Here is a 22,538-nt window from a genome sequence, read left to right on the forward strand (position 1 = left end):
GGAGACGTAACTTCTGAAGATGCCCACCGTACTAGTTGACGGAATGTCTGATAACAACAGTTACTATCGACGACGGCCTCATAGCTCAAGAAACTTTCACAAAATATAAAGTGAATACAAACAAGAATCGATGTTTGATGTTGAATGATACCAGTTCAACAAATTGGCTGAAGTAATCTGTAGAAAATTTTAAAGTGCTGACATAACGTTTGACCTCGACGTTGACCCTTGCCTTTATAGTAACACTGTTCCGTTAACGTTTAGAATTCCAAGATATCTACGATACTCTTGGTAGATACAAACATATAAGAGGTTGATAATGATAAAGTTAGAGCCACAAATCATTTTATATTCATTACTAATATTATTGATTTATACTACGGTTCACCTGCCATTGGTGCCTATGTCTACTACAGCAACTAAGGTATGACCATAATTCATGATGAAGTCCGCCGCCTATCCTGTTAACTGACATTGTGCATAAATTATTTTTAAATTGGTTATTTTGTAAAATGTGATTTGTTTTGCCAAGACAAATTAGTTTATTTTTTATTCAAAAAACAAATATGCTCCAGGGAATGTCAGGTTTTTAGTCGATCTAGAAATGTCAGGAAATAATTGAGAAAGTGATAAATTTTCTTTAAAATATATTTTACAGCGGAAAATACCGATACGTTATCAAAATAATATATGAAACATACTTCAAATATTATAAAGAAATATGCACCATAAAAATTCTACTACGAACTTTTTATCCGAAGATTTACATAAAGGGTAATTTATCAAGAATATCCAATCCAATTACTAGATAAACTTACAACCCTATTAAGCCAAAAAATTCAACGGAAGCGATGACTTTAGAAAGTTTAAGGATAAATTTGGTTCATACTAGTTTTCAGTTTCAAACATGACTATTAATTTTCATTGATTACTTGGCTTCCTACTTTAATTTTAATCATATTCATGGCAGAGAACGCTTGCTCGCACGACTATGTCGATCTGAAAATAGTCAGTACTCAAAATGTCAACTTCTTCACCTTACTGAAGCATTTTGGAAGAATATAACAGCTTTACATCGCGGTATATCTCTCAGAACTGTCTACTTTTGTTGCGTTACGTACATACGAGTACATATATGGACCTCCAACTCTTCTAACTTGTTTTTCAACTGTAAATTTCCCATTTCATTTCAATTTTTTTTCTAAGTGCGTTGAAGTAATTCGTGTCAACAGTTGCACTGACTTTATCGCGATATTGCTTTCAAAGTTTACCGTTCTGAATAAATTTTTTTTCAAAATAAACCAAAACGTAGGCTGGGTTTCCCTCTCCTTGTAATTTTAGATTCAATTTCATTCTTCGCTCTTTAATTCATTTAATTCAATGTTTTTTTCATTTAAGCACAGAGTAAACCGATTTAACATCTTCCTTTGGAAAGCCATCGCACTTTACTGTGAAGGAGGTCGGAATACCGAGTCTCCATATCTTTAAACTGGCGATGTTATCAACAATTTCAAATACCAAATTCATAACCTCAACTATTTCGAAGGGAATGTTTGGACATAAACCGCTTTTTGGTATTTGATGCAGTAAAACTGTAAAGAATCGTTTTTGCCTCACTATTTTTTCCTATCAGACTTCTGGTTTCTTCAGTTGCTATTGGAGCAATTTTATTTAAATTGATCCCATCATCTTCAAATCATTTTTGCACGACATTATCTATATCTTTGTTTGTCCCGGGAGAGGTAGCAATTCTAGAAGTACTCCTTTTGTACCCTGGGAAGACATAAAGAAGAAAGCTGAATATCTTCCACATGCAAAAACGTTACATTAGAAGACATTTAAGCTTTTCCATCTTGTATTGTTCTGGTGGATAATGGTGAATCTTTCGGTTTGTTTTTGTCACGAAACAGTTCTTCAGAAGCACATGAAGCAATACTTGACGTGAGTCTCGGGGGAGGTGGTACAAAAAAGCGAGTACATGTCGCTTAGAGATAGAATGGATGCTTAATCTTCGTTTATAGATTCAGAACGTATGCGTATACAACTAAAGAGCCGTAGCTTCTCATCCAAAGCGCCACATGTGGCTCGCGAGCTGCAGGTTTCTTTCCCTTGTATTAGACTAATTATAATAAAAATAAACTTTCTTTTAACTAAAACTGTGAGTCTATAGCACTCATAATTGAAATTTCTATAAACATATTGTTCCGTGGATTTGATGCATACGTACTGGAATAACAATCAATTTGGAAGCACTATGATCCATTTTATAACTGCAATAAAATAAAAGCCGTCTCCTAGAAAATTGTATGAATAATTCTCTTCTAATTTTCTTGAAAGCCATTTAAAGACCCTCACATTCTATTACCACACATATCTATTACTTACCTAACCACAATTTATTTAATTTACGTATCGCTTTGGAATATGGTCACAGTATGGAATTACAGTTCTTGCATTTACATCACAATGGAATGGGTTTATTCCGTGTCTGCTGTATTACAGCATATAAATACATTTAATGAAAATTTCTGTGTCAGGCCGACTACATTTATTTTATTAAATATATTTCACTTACATTCGAGCCAACAATTAAATTATCTCGTGATAAATGTTTATATTCGATGAGTTTATTAAAAAATTGATTTAAATAAATTGTTTAGTAATTGAATGAATTAAATTTCAATGCAACAATGCAGAAATGAACTTATAGATGAAGATAATATTATAGACAACATAACAATATAACTAACTCTAATATTTAAATATTAATCTTAGTACTTTCAGAACTACTTCTGTCTTGTTTGTATTCTGTAATAATCCATTTATTCGTTTCATCATCTCTTCTATTTTAATTAGTTTCTTTTGAAGTAACCGTGATCTTACGGATCGTCATAGGACCATATCTAGTGAACTTATCACCCTTAAATTATAGTTCCATTCAAATTATCTGTGTCTCAACGTTTCAAAAACTAAAGTTGTATCATATAAAAATACGATGTAGCATTTTGTATTAAATGACAATACCTTTGACGTCTTTAACTCTCCAAAATTCCTAATTCTTTGATTTGGAGTCACATATTGCCGCTTTATTTAAAAAATTTCTACATATTTCGTGCTAACATCAGTTTCCAAAGAACTTACACACCTCTATAACAGTTTAGGGTATATGTGCTGTTACTAAATTTGAGCAAATCTTCGAACTACAAAAAAAGCTGTAAAAAATTTACTCAGACTAATAACACTCGCTGCCAGGACTTTTTTGGAATAATCAAAATATTGACTCTTCCCTCCCTATTCATCTTTGCATCCGTTTGCCTAATTCGTAAGCACGCTTATCAAATTTTATTAAGAACTCCACGTTCAGAATTAGTTAGAGGCTCAATACTTCACAATTCAAAAAAATGCACAATCATTTGTCAATTGAAATCAAATCTATACATATCAAATCGTTACTCATTGTAGTTGTTTTCTTCATATTTAGATTTTATTTCATTTGTGTCTTTATTTGGTCGTTTTATGTTTGTTTTTTAGTTTTTACAAGCTTTTTTTATAATTTATAAGCCTCTCTATTCTATTTCCATTGTTCAAAACAGTGCAGTCTTCTTTGTCAGCTCCTCCAAGCCACGTGCCGCTTTTTATTTCACAGTTTCAACAGACCGAAATCTTGCAGAGTTGACTTTAGGAAAGTGGTAGAAGTATCATGATGTAAGATCCGTCGAATAAGGTGGGTGGTCTAGCTGTGGTATGTTGTACTTGGCTAGAAACCTCTTGATAAAGAGTGAGCATGTTAAAATTTGCTGCTCAGTTCCTTTGACAGTTTCTATAGATTAAGAAACTGCACGAATACTTAGCCGACGGTCAGATTGAACAAAATCACCGACTGTTTCAATATTTTGATTTGTTTTTGACGTAGTAGGGCTGCAGAATAACCTTTTACGCATTCGTACTTTTTCTATAACTAGTCTTGTTACTCAATAATCACACCTCGTATATATTCAATAATAGAAAGTTGTTAAAGAAAAATATAGACGTTGAACTAACTTTCGCGAAGATATCGATTTAGTGGGCTGATCTTTATTATTTTTTAGCTCTATTTCAACCATACAGTAGTATTGAAATTTATTAGTGCAAGTTGAAACGTGTCGTTTGGTGAATATCAGACAATTTTGTTCTACTTAGTTTGCCGATTCGGAGCTATTCATGGAGTCACGCAGTATCCGACTTTTCCAAAATTCCAAACCAACCTTTAGTGTCACCGGAACCGGAAGTTCCAGGACGTCTCTCGCACAGACAACTCGATTCGGATTCGAATTTGATTTATTGCGTTAGATTTTAAGGTTTATGGATTCCCTTGGTTACGTCAAATATGGGTATATCGTTATTGATAAACATAATATCTTGGGGATTCACTTTTATGGATCGCAGCACTCAATAATACAATAACAAAAAAAATATAAAAAGTAATATGCGACGTTTTTTCTTCAAGTTCCAATATTTACAAAAAAATTAATCATAAATTCAGATGAGAAAAATATGAATTTGAAGATAATACCTGAAAGATTCTAAGAGAATAATCGAATGCATGTAGAAAAATGATCAAAGGTACAGAATTGAGAAAACTAAGAGAAGTAAAAAGAGATTAGGTGTGAGAATGAATGTGAGGGAGAGAAAAAAGAAGAAAAACAAAACTTAAGAAGTTAAATGATGGAACTAATACTAATTCTGGATGAAGAACATAATTATGGTGACAAAGAAAAATTTATAATAGATAATGGATCACAGCAAAATGATTTATCATACCCCTCGAATATATAGAAAAAAAATAAATACAGATAATAAGAAATTGAGGGGTCAAGTAAAGGAATACGTGAACTACATAGCAAAGAACGAAAATGTCATGAAAAAAATTAATAAATAGAGAAATAGAGACAAAAAAATGATGAGAAGACGAAGTATATGGAAAGTGGCAAGAAGAGAAAATACAAAGTGAAAATTGAGGGTTTGAAGTGGTTAAGGAATCCAAGTGTAAGAATAATGAACGATGTAAAGTAAATAGAAGAAGAAAGAGAGAAGACACAAGCGGCAAAGAGAGTATTTGGTGCAAATAAAAGAATGTTGAAAGAAAACTCGAAATATATGCAATAATAATACGTATCATAATGCGGAGGCAAATAGAGTGGCTTAAATAATGCTAAGAAGATCAAAAAAACTTATACGTACTCTTACAGAACCAAAAAGAAAATGATATATACCGAAGAAGTAATAATAAAGAAATAGAAAATAATAGTGAGAATTAGATGGCTGGAAGTTAAGAGGGATTTGGAAAGAATGGGGGCAAAATAATGAAAAAAAGGAGACGTAAACTTGAACTAAGACTCCCTTGACTAGTGCTGCGCAAAGCCCGAAATAACGAATTAGAAACGTCGTATTATTTTATATATATTCTTCTTTTTCTTATATTAAAATTTTGAACTATGATAATCGGGAAAATTTTCTTATTTAAAAATCATTTTTTATTGAAATATGGACCCACAATAAAGATTATTCATTATTTATTGTTGAGATTAAACTGATAAATTTTTTTCGTAGTGAATAGTTTTATCTCGGTTGATACAAAATTATTCCCGAGATTTCTACGACAGTTTATATATGTATCTGTTTCACTTCCCTTTGATGTAGTTTGACGATAAAAAATTGATGGCAACATCGATGAAACTCACACGAGACGCCCGTCCCGATTTAAAGTCGACGCCATACATCCGAACGCCAGGAATATCACTATATTTTTTCACATAATACAGTTTGATACATTTGCAACAGATTTATTTTATGTTGACAGTATTTTACTAGAAAAAAAAAATATATTTTCGTACTATGTATATAATATTAATAACGAAAAAACGTGAATGGAATTGTTAATGAAATTAATATCGCTAACTAAGAATTACTCTTTCTTAGTTTCTCTTTAGATCTGCTTAGAGAGAGTTTCTTTTATAAACCAAGAAAAAAACAGCGTAGCAAAGCTCTTTGAAATCCAAACGAAAAGTATTTTTGTAGCAATTGAACCAAAATATAAAAATGTCAAGGTAGTAGACATCATATAATTCAATTTACATGCTTAATTAAAAATAGTGAAAAAGGAGCTGCATAAACGCCACTGCGAAGAGACGTTCTTCCATTATGTCAAAATAAGTACAAAACATAAGATAATATACAATATTTCACTAAAATAATGTTTATTGCTTTCAAAATTATGTAGTTGAGTGCTGGTAATTTAAGCTGTAGGTACTAAAGGAAATGATAATTCAATTACATACAAGATACATTTAAAACGATAAGATTTACTTAATTTCAGAGTCCATCTGCTTTTAGATTAAATATCTTGAAAATATTTTGAAATTATATAAGAATCTTCAATTGTTTGAAACAATCTTTTTTCAATTTAATCAGAACGCGTGTTTCTGTTATTACTTCAAATTAAAATAAATTCTAGATCATTAGCAAACTTGTTTTTCATGATTACTCTTGATTTTTTTCATATATCTTCACTTCTGTGACATCTACTTTTAAAGAAATCTCAAAATTTTAGCAAGTCTTCAGACTCGGTTCCTCTCTAATAAGATTCATGAATATGGACTTCAAGAAAAATAGTGTCAAAGAAAATATTGATCATCACAGAAGATTAAGTAACTCTATTTCAAAATCACAACAAAGTATTGAAGAGATATTAAACGCAAACAGAGACATTTTACAGGATTGCTCGAAGATTCTATCTTGACATATTTCGTAAGAAATATCTGCAAAGTGTTTCTAAGCTGTGCAGAATTGAAAGAATTGGCTTTTAAAAGCCGCTTGACATGATGCAATACATCGAGCAATGCAATGCAAGTCGCATTATTGCTCAATTTAAAGCATGCGCAGGTGAAATTCAGAAGACTGTTTCATGCAAAATCTCACACTTGCTACATCATCAGTTCGGTGCCATTTTTATTGCGTGCAAGATGAAATTCCAGAGAGAAATCTAGTTACTTTTGGTTTTACAACCAACCTATCCATCAGGCTTCAAAACTAAGACAGTACTAGATATAATTATTGGCAGTGATCCACTGACCACTTTTTCCCTTCGTTACTTAGTTTTATTATTATCATTTTATTTTAGGTAAGGTATTTATTTAACTCTTTTAACTTTTTTTTATGGCAGCCATGATGATATGACAAGAGACACGCGACGAAGAAGATGATTGGGATCCAAAGGAAGAAACTGAAAACATACTGAATATTGCTGTATATAATGCATAAAATTTTTTCCCACCTTTATATCCAAGTCATGCGATGGAGCAAAGCATAGCAATGCCAATAAACAGAAGACTCTCCATAAAAGTAATGACTCCAAAAGAAGTACCCGCCAAAATGCTGGAAGAATTGTCACAAACAATGTAATTCTAAGAGTGGGATACTGGCTAAAATCATATAAATTTGGACAAATCATATTGATTGGCAAACCAGGAAAAGACCCAACCAACGTGTCATCTTAACGTCGAATAAACCTTCTACCAACAATGTCGAAGCTCCTTGAAAAATTACTCCTGCATAAAAAACCTACCTCCATAGGAATGGATCACCTGCCATCAATTTGAATTCCGACACAAACATTCGGCAGTGCAACAAGTCCACCGACTCACGCAGTTTTCATGACTATTTTCCTCGATATCAGTGTGGTTTCAAAGGGCGTAAGATCACATGTCCACCAGTTAAGTTAAACAATACAGAAATAGCACAAGCAGATAGTGCTAGATACTTAGGAATCCACCTAGACAAAAAACTGAAAACATCACAACGCAAAAGAAAAGAAAACAACTTGATATAAAAACGAAAGAACTACATTAGTTGATAGGGAGAAAATCCGAAGTCTCACTTAAAAACAAAGTCTTTACCTATAAATCTGTCATCAAGCCCTTTATCGACATATGGAATTGAGCTGTGGGGTTGCGCTTCCAAATCTAATATAAATATTATTTAGAAATGCTAATCTAAAATACTGCGTCAACTAGCAGAGGCTCCATGGTACGTAGCAAATAATTCATGTGGACCTGGGAGTACCCACGGTACAAGAAGTTATCCAAGAGAGGATCAACACCACAAAACAAATGAAACCAACCCAAATCCACTATTAGAGGAATTGTTAACACCAAGAAACGTAAAAAAAGTTGGCCAATAGACTTAATATGATAATACATCATTAGATGTAAGCCTCGTCAAGACATTATAGATGTTAAATATTATCTAACACTCGCGAGCAAATTAACCTGTCTGTTATTTTATTTATTTTATGATTCAAAAATAACATGAATGATGAAATAGAGTTGCTCACGAGGAAAGAACATTGTAAACTCTTTATATAAACGATTGGAAATCCGTTCTTATCATTAATTATTTGAAATTCTACAGCATGAGTTTAGGGTAGAAGACCTCGTTTTATCTGAGTGCTTCAAATAGTAGCTGTCCGAACCTGATGGATAGTGACACTTGCAAGAACAACTTAATAAATACAGTCTCACCATTGGAGATAAAATTCTCCAACGATGTAACCCTGGTAACAATGTAGGGAGAGATGTTAAATGCAAATTTAATTGGAATTTCCCGTACAAACGCAACAGGGGTGAATTTATTAACCACCACAATAAACAATACCTTTCAATTTGTTCCCTGTATCAAAGGCATCGCGCCTCAAAGTCTAGTTATTGTAATAATGATGCCAAATGAATTTTCATACGTGTGTTAAATTATTGCCTGATCAGGTCGAAACTATTGGTAATTTTGTTGCAGCCAGCACATTAATTCAATTCTAAAGCTGTGATTTGAAATTTAGTCGGGGATGTATACATAGAAACGGGGAATAATGACGGTAGACTGTGTATTATATGGAAATAATTATGTATTACACTACATTTACACTTAATTTTCAAACTATCAACAATTCTTCTTCACCAGAATTTGGTACCTTGTAAACAAAATACTATGTATTCGATCTACAATCTAGAAAACTATGATAGGAAGAAAAAATTAAAAACTTTTTGGATGTAAGAACATCTTCCTTATTTATCCTGGCCAGTACACGTCATCGAACTTTCAATATAAATGAGAAACTAAGAAACTATTGGTTTGTGTTAATTACACCATAAACGATTATATTTGATAATTAATCACACGAAAAATATTAAAGCTGCAGAACAACGTCGTTGGATTACAAAAACATCTTCATCTGTTGAAATCGTCTTTGATCGATTTATGAAAGTTGCAGCAAACCAACAACAATTTCTTGCAAGTACTCACAATTTCAATGTTATGAATTTACAGCTACTGGTGTTCGAATAAAACAAGCTGATAATGATAAAATTGTCTAGAAGTGGTATTATTTTGTTCACCAGTATACATCAGTCGTCTGAGTCAGACTTGTTTTAATAATGAAACAAATACAACAGATGAAGATATTTATGATATTAATGAAGAGACAATTGACGCTTCCCTTCTCTTAGACAACGAACAGAAATTTCGTAAGAAGAAGAAAATGAAGACGAAGAAATAATTATCGAAATAGAATATAAAAACAGGTAGAAGTAAATAACTTATTCTACTTTGATCGTTAGCAATATTACCATTCTTTCAATCAATAAGATACGATCTGATCAAACTTTCTTTATTACAATAGATCGTGGAGTACTGCTGGGGAAATCACGTTAAAAGAAATGCGCCAAGTACTCAATTTTGTACTTTTGACCTTGAATAAAATCTTTTGCAGAACTAGAATCGAAGAGGATTTTTGACATTCCATTTATAATGATGTATTCAATGTCTCTGCCAATGACAAAATTTAGGATCTCATTCCTAGCAGGAATGAGATCCTAAACCGAATGTTAGTTCCATTTATGTCCCGAATTACCCTGTTGATACCTGATGAGATGACATCTTATTCGAAAGTTCCAAAGGGTTCTTCGCTTGGATATTCGAATTTCATAATCGGACTCGAATCATCAATATCACTGCTATCTTTCTAAAGTTGCCGGTCGTAAAATATGATGACTATATCGTTCAAATAGATGAATTGATTTAAGTTTATGTTAATAAACAAATTAGTTTCACCAAATAGAAGCCAAGCACACCAAAAATTTAGTTTAAATTGTATCTTTCAACTCTCGGTTGACAATTCAATCTAAACCTTGGTTGCGGTTGGACCAAATGACTGTCAACCGTCCGTTCGCTTCTGGTTAACGTTCATAATATGGAAACTTGTCTTAAGTCATCGGATGAATCTTAAACTGCCACAAACTGGACTTTATAATAGGACCCTTGAAGCTACAAATCTAAGAAGACAATCTTGAAGTAATTTTGAAATCTTGTCCAATTAACATTATTTATATTTGCTGGAAAGCACCTAAGAATATTGTAGCTTCTGGTCTATGTACGAATGTTCCAATAATTTGGGAAAATTATATTGAAATGGTTTTAAACAAAACTAGCTCTATTCATCTGTTATCGAAATGATAACTTTTTAATCGGAATGTGGCATTTAATTGAAATAATCGAGCACTTTTATCATAAAAAAGTTTCAAATGCTGTTAAATATTCGAACGAGCTCGCCAAATTAATCCATTTAGGATTATATATTTTCACGAATCGAAATCAATTAAAATATGAGGAATAAAACGAAAATATAACGTTGTTTTTATGGTTTTAAAAAAATTTATTATATTTCAATATAATTCCATATGAACACCTTGATTATACCTGTAGGTAATTTGTAAACTACGAAACCAAATATTAATTTTGATTCGTGACTTTAATCATAAACTCGTAATACAAAATATTTATGTTCAATAAGTAGATTTATTTCCGTAAACTTTTGAATCTGACACATATAAACAACTTTTATTTACCAACATCCCATCATTAGAAAACAGACCACTGTTCATGTTCCCGTGTAATTTTTTGCATTTATATATAATTTTCTTCAATCAAATATCTCCAAATGCTATCAAGGCTAGAATTTATCTTACTAACGTGCCTTTACATTGTTTATACTGCTTTCAGAAAACTTTAGAAAAGGAAAACATTAATTGTCTGCTCCACTCCACTCCAAGAAGATTTTGGTATAAAAAAGAAATACACAACGTACTTCTTATGTCTAATTTAATAGACATCACTCAATCAGCGTCAGCTTCATAACTTATTCGACATTTTCAAAGTGAAAACACACTTTTAATTGAATTTAACACAAATTTGGTAACGATAAAATCTGAGGTACTACAAGGCAGTGTACCAGGACACATTTAAAACTTATTTGCACAGCTGATCTTCCTACAACAGACGTTCCTGCCCTAGCCATGTTTGCAAATGATATAGCGAATGGATGAAGACCTGTTGCATCAGGGCGTGAACTTGGTGGAATTTACAGGAAAATGTACTGGCTGATAAGTTGTTCATCCCAATTATTTCTCACGAATGAGGTGCTTGTACACAAAACTATTATAAACCCTATATAGTCATTTTGAATTCGAATTGGGGTTTAGCAACCAGAAGGTAAATCTTGAAGAGGACTCAAGTCGCTGGTTGATGCTACATGGTTTTATTTTCCACTACGTACTCCATGGAGATGTTAAAGATTTAACAGTTATGGAAAAAAAGGTTACCTGAACCGGCTGAGAGCTCATCCATATTACCTAATTGCAGATCTGCATACAATTCGATGTATGGAATAACTATGATTGGTTGTGGTAATAATACAAGATCTCGAAAGGAGGTTTGTGAAATTTTTAATAATGAATATCCTGGTCAGCACGTTTCGCAGTCTACAATTAGCAGCATTGAAAAAAAGGTTTGGTGAAACTGGACATGCAAAAAATATTGAAAACCTAGGTAGAAATGTTCAATTTACTAATAAAAAAAATTATTCGCGTAAGACAAACTCGAGAACATGCCGCCGACAATGATGTGAATAAATTATGTAGTTTGAGGGTTTTGCATAAAGAAAAATTCCACCCTTATAAAGTTCAGTTGGTTCAGGAGTTAAATGAAGATGATCCTGGTAGAAGACAAGGATTCTGTGAATTGATGATGTACATAATGAACGCAGATTTGCAGTTCATGAACAAAATAGTTTTTTCTGATGAAGCGATGTTTCATTTAAACGGTTAAACAGTTAACAAACAGAACTGTATATTTTGGATCAGAGAAAATCCTCCCTAGAAGTGTGATTAACAATGAAATTATTGGTCCTTATTTTTTTGGGCACAGTTAATAGTGAGGTTTATCTAGATTCTTTGTAACGTAGGCACTAAAAAGACTTTTTCCTGATGTTAATCATCCAAATGAGATAGATCGTTCCATTTGAAAAGACTTTATGATTTTTTCCTTTCCATGTAATTCTCTAGTCATCATTAAATGTTAAATATATATTTTCAAATATAGCAATATCGAAAATTCTCAATTTATATCCTTGCCGAAGGTAAATAAAAAATAAGATCTCATATAAGCGGATTCTCGTTTTCTGTATTCCATTCTAACCATCAACAAGCGACCTTATACTCAAAGAACACTCAACAGATCGTTTACTAAAGATAGGTTCTCATGATTCAAAATTCGTATAAGCTATATTATTATTTCAGAAACATGTAATTACGGAGACCACCGCGAAGTTTTACAAAAACCAAGTTAGGTACTTGCTTTGTACAGAGTCGTTTTAAGGATTTCTGGAGAGAAAATTTGTTTAACGAGCGACATTCCGGTTTCTTCAAAGGATTCAAAGGAAAAAAAACAAAAGTAGATTGTCAATATAAAATTTAACTCCAGGATTATGTGAATTAATTAATCTAATTTCAGGATAAACTAGAAATATTACATTTTATAGTGATTTGGTTTAATGATTTCATCGAAAAGTAGAAATGAAAATTTTCATTTGAAATTACATTATCTTATTTTAATATTCATAGAGAATGTTGATTCCCTATTTTAGTCTGAAAAGATCTTCCCGACCCTTAGCTAACAACACCGCAGAAATTATTTTTACCCATTTTACAAGAGACGAAAAGAATTTGTCTTTTTTAAGAAAGTTTTCTGTTATTACATAATAAATACCCTAGTAAGCGGTTAAGAAATTATTATTAATACTTTTTATAATTTACATTATATCAAATTTTCTATGGCCTCCAAAACCCCGTACCTGAAAATGTAACTTTACAGGGGGAGCAAAAAACAATCAAGTAATGAATAATTGTACATAATTCATGATAAAAACACTACTTATCAAGATTAGAGCTTCAAATCAAAATATAAATAAATTCAGATACGGCTGATTTGTGATAAAAATATTAGAGGAATTCATGGGAAAACACAAAACCTTATTTTTAAATTTTGTTTTATTTAATTTTTTGACGTTATAAAAATACTTACATCACAATTTTTTGTTAATAGGTTCTTTCTTAAGTGTCCTATGCAATAGTTGAAGGAAATTTGAATAAAATTAGCTTCGATTCTGTGAAATATGTTCAAAAACGCGTGTTTAAAAAAGTTTTTTCCACTCAATTTTCAATATTACGTGAATTACGTGAACTATTATGATATCATTATCAGTCTTCTCTATTGACTTTTTCCGGAAAAGTTTAGTACATTTTGTGAAAAAATATTCATTTATAACTTCACACGAGTCAAAAATCTTTCTTTGGCTTATACATATCCGAATTCAACTCACGGAATATGTCATGAAAATGTGGACACTGTCTCTAAATAAATTTTGAAAGTATTTTTACGACAATAATGCTCAAAACATCAGAAATCCTGAGATAATTACCCCGTATCGTAAAGCCTTTTTTGAAAGCACAATTTTGGTCAGCTTTTCAATAAAACGACGTGTTTTTCGCGACATCCACCTCTAAATCACGGAGCTGAAGTAGAGTACAATAAACAACGGTTACCTTTGACTAAACCGCTAAAAATTCAAAGATTGAATTGTTGACAACTTTCATAGCATATTGTGAAGACAAGCGCAAACTTGTACTCGGGATTCGTATGACTGGGGCATCAGGTAGTTGTCGTTTTAAGTGAGATAAATGATAAATAGTGAACGAGCAGTAGTAAAACAAACATTATCCTTCCATGGAAATAAATATTAGTTATTCTAACAGCTTGAAAGTTCCAAATAATTGATTGTTTTCATATATCGCAGCTCTCAGGCCTGTTCTAACCGTCAAAATTTCCCTTTTGTAGTGATTGTGGAAATATATATATATATATATATATATATATATATATATATATATATATATATATATATATATATATATATATATATATCTAGAATCCCTCTGTATTAAAAGGATATTACAAAAAAAATGTTTCAAAAATACCTTTTTCTATAATTTTTGATACCTCAAGTACCTCTCTGGATTTACCTTTGTACATCTTGTTTATAGGTCGCCCGTGGTAGAACCACGTCGTTCGCGTGTACTTGTATTATTTGTTTGAAGCAAAAATAGGTGTTCACCTTGTTAGCATGTCAGAATAGAGCGCAGTTTGTATATTTGCTTCTCACATAGACGTTGAATTCAGAGGGAAATGGAGAATTATTCAACGATGTCGAAGATGAGGATGAAAAACTAAAATTTAATTAATGAGATAATTTTGGGCTCCATTATTTATAGTCCGAACACGAATATCTATTTATTACTAAGTTACAACAAATTGCGGGAATTTTTATATTTTGTTTATCATTTTTCCAGTCTACGAGGAATGGCTATCGTGTAACGAAATTAGCATATTGTGAAATTTTCCGCACTATGAATTAAGTAAAATAAAGTGTACAGAAAAATGCTTGATGCTATTTCCGTATATGGAAATGCTCCTTTTCAATCCCTTTCCTTAATAAATTGGTTAAGTTGCTTTAAACTCATTTTGTTTGCAAACGTCAAGAATTGTTTCATGTTTGTAAATCATCTGCAAGATCGAGTATACTTCTTGGAGTTTTATAGCGTTATCTCTCACTTCCTGTTCAGATATTGTATCCAATTTGCATACGAATGCAAAATTGGCAGTTACTACATCATAACTTAACACGCTCAACAATTGGTTGCATATTGGGAAGAAGGTATTAACCCTAAAATGATCACATCCCACTTCTCCCTCGCGATTTTCAACATCTAGTTTCTCTCTCTTAATTATTCTCTTGTGAATGTTTCTGTATTCTTCTGAGCGATTTCTTCTACCAGCTTCTTCAAAAGCATCAAAAGATCCCCCTTTGTTATCTATGAAAGCGGTGTGTGACTCGTAGACCATTTCCTCCATTACCTTCAAGAGGTGATCTTTCTATTAAGGCAACACGATCGCCCTGCAGATTTGTGTTCTGTGCCCGCTAGTTACTTTCTCCCTGCACCACTATACGATGCCTACCGTGTTTTTAAACAAATATTCGTTTGTATAAGGGTTGATTTTTGTTGCTAAATTTGACATAAAGCGTTTTCAAGATGGCCGAGAAGTTGGTTCACGTTCTGGTCGCCCTTTCTCGTCAAAAACATATGAGAATATCGAAAAAGTTGGCTAAGTATAAAATCCTCACATTTGAACAACAAGAAGTTCGCAAAAATATTTGTACCGACACTTTTCATGCGAAAAATCAATAGTTTGCAACAATAGTTTTTCACATAACAAATAAAATGTTCCGAACCTAATTCGAAAGTTTCTTTATGCCTCTCAAACTCCAAAGATTGCACGTTATCCAGTATCATTTTTATCCTTAGCTTTTTGCTAATACCGTGACATTATTTCTTCCAAAATTTCAACACAGATTCGCTTCCGTTTTTGTTTGTAAAAAACAAAATAATATATACTGTGAATACTGTGAAATTGCCAAACCTTTCCTATGATGGACAGAATCTTTGAATATGTCTAGCTTTTGACCACGCCAACCAATGGTTGGTAATCTTGAACTACTATTTACACTCAAATTAGGTTAGGTTAGTTAGGCTAAGTTAGGTTACGATAACCAAATTTTTGCTCTTCATAGATTATACAAAAATTTGTCAACCAAAGAATTGACGGGATTATTTGATTAACTGCATCATCGTTTAGTGCCTTTGCCTTTTGTAAAATGTTATTAAAGTTTTTTTATTATAACATATATTTGAAGCGGTATGTGCGCCTCTGATCATACTACGTTTTGCAGAATTCCATGGTTTACTCGATGAAGATATTGAAACAGATCTGAAGATTAGTACCGGCGGTTCAACGCAACGGGTTATTGATGTATATCGAGAGCAATAAGTAGGCCGAAGATGTTCATTAGAGCTGGAGGCGGCTTATTTTTCTTACTAGTACAGTTGAAATTAACGAAATTGAAAGAGTACATCTACATTATACATTGACAAATGTTTTTATTACAAAATATATGTTACAAAAAAACATATTCAAATAAAACAAGACAAAATTCAGAATTTATATGTTTTAAAAAAAAGCTGAATCATGTATAATAGGGAAATAACTATTTAAGATTCAATGCACACGTTACTATACAGAGTGTCCCACTACGAGTTAGAAATATCTGTATATGGCAAAACACTTTTAGTAGAATCATGAAAATTTCTACGTTTGAGTTTTCAGATACGATATTTTTAAATAAAGTCAACTGTAACTTTGTTATTTTAAATATAATTCCGTATTTATTGATACATTTTTTAAATTTACGTAAAGTTCTAGTATACTTTTTTAGGAAAATGTATATTTTTTGAGTTAATATTTTTGTAAAAAATTTGACCTTTGCAGACCATTATAAATTATTTTTTTTCAAAAGACACTCTTAAAGATATGAAAATGGTTTTTATTCGGTTACTTTTAGCAAGGTCAAATGTATTTGAATCTATGTTGAGAAATTTTTCATTTGATACAGGGTGTGTATAAAAAGTGTTTAAAGTTTAACTTCATAAATATCTAATTTCTTTATTTTTTTAAATAGAACCACCCGGTTTTTTCTATTTTAATGTATTTAGGGATAAAAAATAAGGCAAATTCATTTCCTATACCTAAACTTTACAGTTATCCAGATATTAAATGTTTTCTGTAAATTTTTAGAGATGCAGGTGTGGTCTAAATTTTCGTTATTAAATTGAGAACAAGCAATTTTAACGATTTTCGAAAATATTAACAATTGACTAATGACAGTTAAATACTAAAAGTATACATAAAAAATTAAAACTCTTTAAAAATAAAATAATAATTTAAAAGCTCAAATATTTCGGAAACGACTAAAAGTTGTCAAGATGAAGAAAAATCCTTTTTTATTTCTCAGTACTTGTATCAACGGGTCAAAATAACATTTAGACCACACCTGTATCTTTAAAAATCTACAGAAAACATTTAATATCGGGATAATGGTAAGGTTTAGGAAAAAAACCGGGTGGTTCTATTTAAAGAAATAAAGAAATTTGATATTTATGAAGTTAAACTTTGAACAATTTTTATACACACCCTGTACAAAATGAAAAATATTTCAACATAGATTCAAATACATCTGACCTTGCTAAAAGCAACCAAATAGAAACTATTTTCATATCTTTAAGGGTATCCTCGTAAAAAAATAATTTATAAAGGTTTGCAACGGCCAAATTTTTTACAAAAAAATTAATAACTCAAAGAGTTATTAATAACTATATTAATTTGAGTAATAACTCAAAGAGTTTTTCCAAGAAAGTTTCAATATTAGCTTTGCTATAAAATAAACAGCTTCAGTCCTAAGTTTTCAGTTCTTTTTTTTTCAAAAGAAATTGATAACGGAAGTGTATACTGTATCGTATACCTTCAGTGTTGGTTTCCATCTAGTTACATAATCCCAACTAGTATTTTACAAATGTTGTCCACTTCAAATTGATCTGTCTGTAACGTTGAGAAGTATGAAGTTTGGCTACGTTACAGTAATGTAACTTCCGGTGTGAGTTTGGGAATAGTCTCGATTTGTTGTTGTTGGGAAATCTGCGGGAAAAGTGGGAAGCATTTCGGCAGTGGCAGTGGAAAGTTTTAATTGCATACCACGATATCCTACTGGAAATGGAAATAGTGGTGTGACTCCGACTGCATCTCCTAATTTATTCATCACAATTCATTGATTCAATATAATGAGTTAGCTACATACGAGGTTAATTCGTTATTATTCTATCTCTATTACCTTTTTATTATGTTTATCATTGTTATTTCGAATAATTCGTATAACATATTTCTCAATGTACCGCACCCAGGTTCCAAATTAGTTCTTATTTCATCGTAATTTCTAGATTTGGTACGTCCAAAACTCAAAGAACACTTGTGTGGTAATCACGTTTAGGGCATAGTATTTAATTTGGAGTTGGAATGTAGAACGTCTCAATGAGTTTTGGATTGACCTATAATTGGTTGGTAAACATATTGCTTCAATTTTTCTTAAATAAGCAGAGATTTGATATTTCAAACAGATCATTCTAATGGATAGGAAGACGTGGCCTCCACGAACACCCGACATGAATTCTTCAGACTACTTTTAAATGGGTAATTTCAAAAACTTTGTTTACGAAACAAAACTTGCTAATATTTGATAAGTAATAGATAAAATCACCACGGAAATGAGTTAAATTGAGAAATGTGGACGAGGTTATGTTGCAGAATGGATAGATTTCAAAATTGCTCGGCGCTGGTTGTATTGAAATAAAAGATTATCATTTTTACCATGACATTTGGGGTATTTTGAATTATTTCAAAGAATCTTCAACATTAAGTAAAATTGTCGTTATTATAAAATAACAATAGATAAAACTGTGAAATTGTTGGGAATGATAGAGAAAGTGAATTCAGCTTCGACTGCTCGATATGGTAAAATTCATATCAAAAACATCGTATGATTTCTAATTACCTTTGAAACAAAAATTCTTTGATAGATTTTTGGAAGCCGCCAACTACTAATATGAACCTTTATTTAAATAAACAATTTAATAATCTCTTTCAGCTGCTACCTTTTTGAAAAACTAGCCGAAAATTATGTATAATAGTTTGAGGACAGGGTAGCACTTTTCTTAGTATTCCTATAGTTTTTCTAAAATGAAGAAAATAATTATGATATTAGTAGATAAGCGATAGATAAATTCAATAAGTTCAACGTCTTGGAAAAGAGATGTCGCTAGTCATGGGGCTCCATTCAAAATTTAACACCATCTATCAGTATAAAATAAACAGTCCTTGATGAGTGGAGAGAGACTGTATATAGAATTTATTGGATTAATCGACTACTGTTTCAATTAAACTTGCCACGACATGTTTGAACATTAATCTATATACGATAATCCTTTTATCGTGTTGATTTTGTAGGAAAAACTTCTTCGGTCTCAAACACGAACGAAAAAATTGGAAAATTGATAAATTGTGTGTTGTTTAAGCATTCACTCATTAAGTAAGCTTGGAGAGAGCTGTCCGATCAAGTCCTGGACACATACAGCACTGTGCATTGTCTATGGAAGCCTTTCTAATAAAATTCAATACGATTATTATAGAATATCCACCGAAATCGCCCTGTCTTATTTCTTGAAATTTTGTACTGATTAACAATATCCAGTCCGCCTCAAATTGTAAAATTCGACAAGTAACTCTGGTCATATTAGAGACTTTTGTGACATAAGCTTGGATAAAATAATAATGCCAACAATTTATGATATTATTATATGGAATTATTCTATGATCTTAATTTTTCCCATTATGATCAATTTCTTTGTTCATATGATTAAAATTGTGGTCCGATTCTGTACTTTTCACTGTATGATCGTTCAAAACGCACTATATAATCACAGTCTACTTGATTATGGTCGTCTCTTCCATTCCATCACAAATTATCATCGACAATGCAAACACCCAATCCACTAAAACCAACAGTATGCCCCATTTAGGCCCTTCCTCAGGCCCGGCTACCTCACTACACCTGTCTCCTATACTAATAAATTCAAACTAATCATCTGCTTTTTCTTAATTTGCTTCGTTGTTAACGATGACTTTAAATATAGCCCGGATAAGGCTGAAATTTTATTTACTTGCAATGCGAGGAAAGATATTTTCCATAAATTCGCTGCATTTTTGTTGAAAAGATTTGATATCTTATCTAACTGTTCGTTCTGTTCAACAAAATCTCATACCACTTAATAATAGAATAAAACCAAACGTTGCGATCATTCAATTCATTCATATAATTCAAAATAACGGTCTCAATTTTATAAATGATGGATTATATCGCATCAAGTTGAAATTTGACGGGAAAAATTGATAAAAAGAGAAAGGCATTTTCAAACTATATTGTAAAACGACAAAAGTGGTTTAGGAATATTTGATAGAATGCAGACGCATTTAATCAATTTTGAAGAACTACATACTACCTAGTGAGTCTCTAAATTAGTGTTTCCCAACCTTTTATTTGTCATATTCCAGCCCTTTTAAAATTCTTATTCCTTCTTCGTGTCACATAGATCCAATTTCTGGAACCATTGATGGTATTCATAGTGAACACACTGTTTACACTACCACTACACCAACACTCACAATTACACTGTTTGAAACGCGTTTCGATAACCAAGTTTTCGTCTTCAGAGAGTGAAAGTAAACTAAAATCTATTAAGTTGACTTACCTATTTTATACTAAGTTTTCTCACCTCCTTGGCCCTTTGTCCTATCCAACAAGTTATTATTGGATACAGTTTTTAACCAGTTTACAGTATTAATATTTATGTCATGATTATGACTGGCAGAATGATCAGCAATCAGCTCAATTTTTCGGTCCGTTCATATTTTAAATGAGCTATGTGCTCTTTAAACCTAACACTAACGGATCTCTTAGTCGAAGGAACAGCTATAGGCAACTATCTATAACCATACAGATGATGGACAACAGCAAGTAAAGAGGTATCAGTAACATTTTTTTAGCCAATGAAACTGCTGAGAGTTTCTGTTGATAATATCTTTCGAAGTTACTCCTTCGGTTGTTAACAGATACTTCATTTTCAGGTTTGTTCCTTAAAAACCATTAAAAGTGTCAAGCCGTTACCTTTTATATAGTCATACTTTAGTAGAAAGTAAACTTTTAACATAATCGTCATTATCTTTTTCGCAAAATAGCTCGAGAAGACGCTTACATTTGGCATTAACTTAAATAGTTTTAAAACAATTATTACTGAATGTAGTATGTCATTTAAAACAGACAAGATGTTTTTAGCTACAAATAACGCTCAAGAATCATTTTTGGATTTACATATTCATCAATTTTAAGCAGCCAAATCACCCCTAAAATTTAAATTTGGTACCGAAAACTAGCATTGCATAATTAGCCCAGAGAGAAAGTGTCAAATACATTTTCGAATTGCTATCCAAACAATCAAATTGCCTCCCTGTGGGAAGAGATGATTTCATAGTATTCGACAGGAAAATGTAAAAGGATGTGAAAGAAGACGAAGCTGCCACAACTGGAAACTGGAAATTTCCTGTAACAATATACAGATTAAGGAAAAAATGCCATTCCAGGGATGGGTCCTAGAATAAGATCACAGGCTATGGTAGGCTGTATTGAAAGCAGACACGTATAAACTTGTTACCATTGAAAACAAGTTTTAGAACTACCTCTGACTCATAGGTTATGAGGGTTGTATCTATCTTACATTCCACAATTTCTCAAGTGAAACATTTTGATTTATACTATTTCTTCTTAAAAAATAGTTGATTACACCATTCTAAACTGATTCATCTCATTAAACACATAGTTGGCTATTTAAATATCCCCAACGGATATCTTAAGTTCAGTCTAGTCATCATTTATTTTTATTACATTCAAATGGACTGTTTATTATTCAGGTGTATCAAAAAGGGGGCAAGGTGTTGGGTGCGTGGGCGGTTTTTAATGATTTAGACAAAGAAAGAGTGAGAATTGATATCAGTGTATACCTATAACGAAGTCTCAAAAAATATTTTCTTACCCAATTAATAAGTCCACTCATCAATAAATAACCGAAATGATTGTTGAATTAATTCAAAGGATTCTTTTTTCTCTTAGTCTAAATAAATTCCATTATCAGTTATAGATATTAAGAATTAAGAACGGCCGCATTGCTTTCTTCTTTTTCATCATTGTTATTCATTAATTTAAACACAATTAGACAACACAACAAGGATAAAACAAATAATTTCAGAAAATTAAAAATTTAAGGTTATGCAAAATCATCGAAGTGAAACTGTCAACTGTCAAAATTGAAGTGGCTAGAGTTACTCCAAAGTGCTTTGCAGTACGGAACTGTCACTTTCACTACATGGAACACTCAAAACGCAACTTTCGGTATGTAAATGAATACAGAACGAACAACTTTCAGATGGCGTCGTCTAAAAAGTAACTTTCCTTGCTATTATTTTGATGCAAGAGTATATAGGGTATATCAAAACTCCAAAATATACTATTTACATATTATCAAATCAAATTTTAATGTGAATCAAGACAACGTGCAATGCCA

The sequence above is a fragment of the Diorhabda sublineata genome, chromosome 5 (assembly GCF_026230105.1).
Source record: "Diorhabda sublineata isolate icDioSubl1.1 chromosome 5, icDioSubl1.1, whole genome shotgun sequence".
NCBI classification, from domain to species: Eukaryota; Metazoa; Arthropoda; class Insecta; order Coleoptera; family Chrysomelidae; genus Diorhabda; species Diorhabda sublineata.